This window comes from Coffea arabica, chromosome 2e, assembly GCF_036785885.1.
Source record: "Coffea arabica cultivar ET-39 chromosome 2e, Coffea Arabica ET-39 HiFi, whole genome shotgun sequence".
NCBI lineage: Eukaryota > Viridiplantae > Streptophyta > Magnoliopsida > Gentianales > Rubiaceae > Coffea > Coffea arabica.
In genome coordinates, this window is record NC_092313.1 from 31381303 (window position 1) to 31386394 (window position 5092).

Here is a 5092-nt window from a genome sequence, read left to right on the forward strand (position 1 = left end):
CTCATGCCTTTCTATTGTTTTTCTTAGCAGGTTGGTTCGTGATTCGCGGAATTAGCACTTAGCTTTTGTTTTAGTTAGACTAAATGATCATGGTACTATATTATTTTGAATGTGAATTGTAAGATTAAACTCTCTTTTGTATTTTAAGTTATTTCGACAGACAACTTTATGTATTAGTTACATTTAGTGTATCTTATGGTAAGTCTGGACATGGGAGAGTCCTGAGCAAGGTTTGTTAATGAATCCTGATGAGAGTTGGGCAGACAGTCCACTGATACCCTAGGTACACCCTAGGGAGATGTGGGATCGTCACAGGAGAGATATGAAATTGACAAAAAGATGGATATCTACATCACAGTTGTGACTTGGTGTTTTAATTGCTACATCACTTTTCTCATCAAATTTTCTCACACTTATATATGTAATAATTCTTAGAACATAACAAATGTTAATTTAGCATATCTAAAAATAAATAGACAGTCTGAGTGGATTTTATTTTTAATTTTAAATTTCTATGTGTGGATGCATGCTAGTTGTTCAAATACACTAGAAAGGCACTTACTACATGACCATCATATCCAACAACTTTGATAATTGTTGTTGTGCATATTATTAGATTCAGAGTGGAATAATTTTCAGCGTCTACTTTCTTTGAAAAATAAAACGCATCCTACACAAATGTAAATCCACCACCTCATTCTTGATGCTACAATAAAAGATCTAAATAGGAAAAGGGCAAATAAAAGCTAGAAAGAAAGGGCAAATAAATTTTATTAGGAAATGCTAAAGTAGCGAATATATATAACATAATAAAGTGTTGAATTATATTGCAAACCAATGATTCTTAGATTGGTACATTTGTAGGGCCCAGACATCAATACAAAGGGGCAGTATCTATTGAAATGATTTGTTTTTGGAGTTGTCTACTAGATTGATAAATTCACAAAATATGGATTTAAATGCTATGTTAAGCAGAAGTCCCGACTCTTGCAATCATCATTACAGAAAAAGCACTATCAGTAGTACTGCAAATACCCCTATGAGCAAGGAAATGGTGAAAAAGATAAATTACCCAATTATTGACAAAACAAATAAAAAAAACATGACTCATTAGTAATTTAACCAAAAGACCTTTTAAGTGATAGCCCTTCATCCTCTTATCATCCTTGATGCGACAAATTTGGATTATATATTATCATTTGCTTTGTATTATTAGAGCTACAATTTACAATTCACTCTATTAGTAAATTCTTTCTTTTCTTTATATTTATTGAACTAATTAGTTTGGACATTACTACAAACATCGGCTTGCTTATTATATTTTTATCTTCGTTATCTATTATTTTCTTGAAAATATTGATAAGAATGTTGAAAATATCTACTTATGGATTCAAAATAATTTCAGAGTGTTTGTACTACTTGGCGAGTAGATACAAAATGTCCTATAATTTTTCTCATAACACCCCTATAATAGAGAAAATAAATAGATTTGAATTGTAATATATAGTTTAGTCAAAAAAAAGATGCCCAAAAAATTTTCTTCTATTCCTTACCAACAATAACTAAGAAATAGAGAATTAGATAATCCAAATGCATTATTAGTCTATTCTCTAGAATCGTATAAAATTTTCTAACATTTTCTTAGATTTTGGTAGCTTTGTTTCATTCAACAAATTTAGATTGTGAAAGAATTAGATCCGAATTTCTACACTCTTATAACTTAAATTGTTAACCTTTTAGACTTTCAGTGATACCATGTCTGCTATCAGAAACTAATATCAATTTTTTTGTGTGAGATTATTGAACTTCAATTGATTTGATTAAAGTGATATTTATTAGCGTAAAGATGAAATTAATTGAATTAGTACAACTTCTTTAGTTGCCTTGTAGGATCCTTCTTCTTATGTTGCTCCTTAAAATTGTCTTGCTATTATATTTTGTATTTAATTTATACTAACTTTTTATCTAAGTGATTATTCAATGCGGGCATTTCAGCTTAATATGATGTTAGTAAGATTTCAATCTTCTTCCTATCTTTCAAAAGATAAAAATTATTGGAGGCAAGAAGTTAAAAAAGAGCAGTGTAGAACCATGAAAGTTTATTGATTGAGTCATTTAATTTTTAGTTATTGACTTAGTAGTAAGTTGTATCATTTTTAGAAAAAGTACAGTTGAGTTGGTTTAAAAAGTCACATTTTTCATAGGATTTCTTGCAGGTGTTTACAAGTCTTATTCTAAGCATGGTAATATAGAGCGGAAATGATGCTCAGAAAAAGATACACGATATATTGTCTAATAATTAAAAAAACTTAGGAAACTTAAGAGAAAATTGTTTGAATCAATCTAAATATTTTTTAAATTAATTAAGGTCCTATTATGACAACCTTAAGTTATAACATATTTATAGGCATAGAGAAACCAAAATATTTAAGAAAATAAAACAACAAAAAACCCTGTAAATCACTAAAAGATGTTGATGGCCATCTTAAAGCTCTTCTAGCATCTAGCTCAGCGCATCTATAGAGCCTGTGCAGTCTATCTAAGCAAAAAACTATATAGACTCATACGATCTTAGATTTGGCTCTAGGTCCTCAACTGATATGGCAAAAGATTCACCCTTTATAGGACTTTTATAGCATTACATCCTTAATAAAACAAGACTGTTTAGCTCCTCTAAGATGATGTCTGAGATAATATGATCCACTAAATTGGTTTTCAAATTTTATTTTTCAAATGAACAATGCCCTAATTAGAGAAAAAATGTAAACAACTAGAAAACTAGGAAAGTACTTGAAATTAGTAAAGAAAACTATGAAGAATACTCTAACTAGGAACCCTCAAAGGCTCATCGCACAACTTTATTGAAGGCATAAGGCTAGATAAAAATTCAAGTTCATGTATATTAGACTCCCTCATTTTAAAAGAACTCATCTTCAAGTTTCATGAAAAAACTCGATACAGATAAATATGTAAAATATTGCTACAATGCTTTCATGAATTTTGTAATGTCTCTGCTCTCTCAAGAATTAGTTCTTCCAATAGCTTCATGTCTTTTTAAAATCCTTGTACAATGCATAGGATTTTGACAAAACATGAAATCTACTATCTTCTTGGTCTACTATTATTAAAATAGATTTTATCTTGCCTTCTTTAGTGCATGAGTATCTACTTGCTTAGCCTTCAAGTGAAAATTCTTAATAGAAGAAAGTTCATTAAATTCAATTTTCACATATGGATTGACATTGGTTAAAAGTAACTGACAAATTTGGTGGCAGTAAAACTACTATAAATTCATCAAAAAATGAACTCTTCAAATTTAGCTAACAACTATTGATTCATGATTGAGGAATTGAATTCATATTCGAATGCCATCCATACCTATCTCATCTTCGTCAGTAGATTCACAACAAATTCTTCTCGTTGTTCTTGTGGTCATCCTTCATTATGTCAGCCGATAATATAATCTTTAAGATCTAATCTTTAGCTATAAAGTTTTTAAAGGATACCATGACAATAGGTTCATCAAAATCAATGTCCTAATTGTATTTCTATTTTATACACATCTCCTATTATTTTACTATTCCAACCATTGCAGAATTCCCATTGTTTTGTCAAGAAATGATCAATGTGATCAAAACAATTGTTTCATATAGTACTAATTGCTGCTGAAGTGATTTGAAAAAAAAAAATTTTTGTTAGATCTCTGTAGAAGATTCTGTTATGCAAAAGTTTTATTTTTTTTGACCAAAACCCTCTTACTTGATCTTTAGAGTTTTTGAAGTTCTATCATACGATGACTTTTACAAGTTTTAAAAAAATTGGTTTGATTTAGTTAAAGGAGGAACCAAATGTTTTACTCAATTAATTATGCATGGTTCTAAACAAATAATGAATCTAGATGCTAAAAACGTTTACAAAAGGATTTAAACACTCAATTGGTTAGTTAACCAATCGACCCAAAAAATCAATAGATATTTTGCTTCAAAAAAAATCTGATCATCTTAATTCAAAAAAAAAAATCCTACTATTTTACTAGTGAAAGTTTTCTTCTCTCCTAAACTATCATAATGGGAGTTTTATTTAGTTTTTTGTTAGTTTTCTTAGATCTAATAATTTTTTCATTTCTATATGTTAAATTTGGAATTTCTTGGGTCTTCTCATCATATCTCAGCATCAGTTTTGAGCTTGAATTAGTTGGATAGCAGATTTGAGAGAACAAACATGCATAGATATTTATGAAGTAACTTATTCAATTGTTCAGATTTGATGTAACTTTGTTAAATTTAATGATTCCTCATATCAGATATATCTGCATCGTATTCTATGCATTTTTTAACATTAGTGCAGCTTTTTTTTATCAAGCAAATCATGCTGGATCATTTTCAGTCAGTCTGTTAATAATATTAGTTTCTGTTTTATTAAGAAAAAATGAAAGGCATAGTACAACTTAGTGCTCAATAAATTTTAACTTTCTTTGTGAAAATCTAATACTTACAAGGCAACTACTTTAAACAAAGTTTGATAAATCAGGTGCTGTTAGAGTACTTCCTCCATTTGTTACCCTACATTTTTTACCAAAATACTAATTTGTTATATACTATCAAAATCATAAAAATACATTTATTATTTAAAAGTAAAATTTAAGCCATCAACATCATATAATTCATAGTTTATAGCTCTTTGATTACATAATTCAAGATTCATTAATAGAAAAGATGAAAAAAAAACACAAGAATCTTAGCAATGGCAATATGAAAATTCCTAAACTAATTGCTTGAACTTTTTCCATTCAAGGAAACTCAGTAATTGCATATAAACAAACTTTAATTTGAAAAACTCTACATAAGCATACCAATATTTTATTTGAAAACTAAACATGAATCAAATTCAAATGGTTGCTGCAAGTTGAATTAGCACACAATTTACACATATATTGCGAAATGATATCTATCAAAGTTAATAAAACTATTATTTGCATAATTTGGATCATCTTAACCATTTATTTTACACATATGTTGTGAAACAATATCTATTAAAGTTAATAGAATTATTGTTTACATAATGTATACCATCTTTGTGACGCCCCCACTTC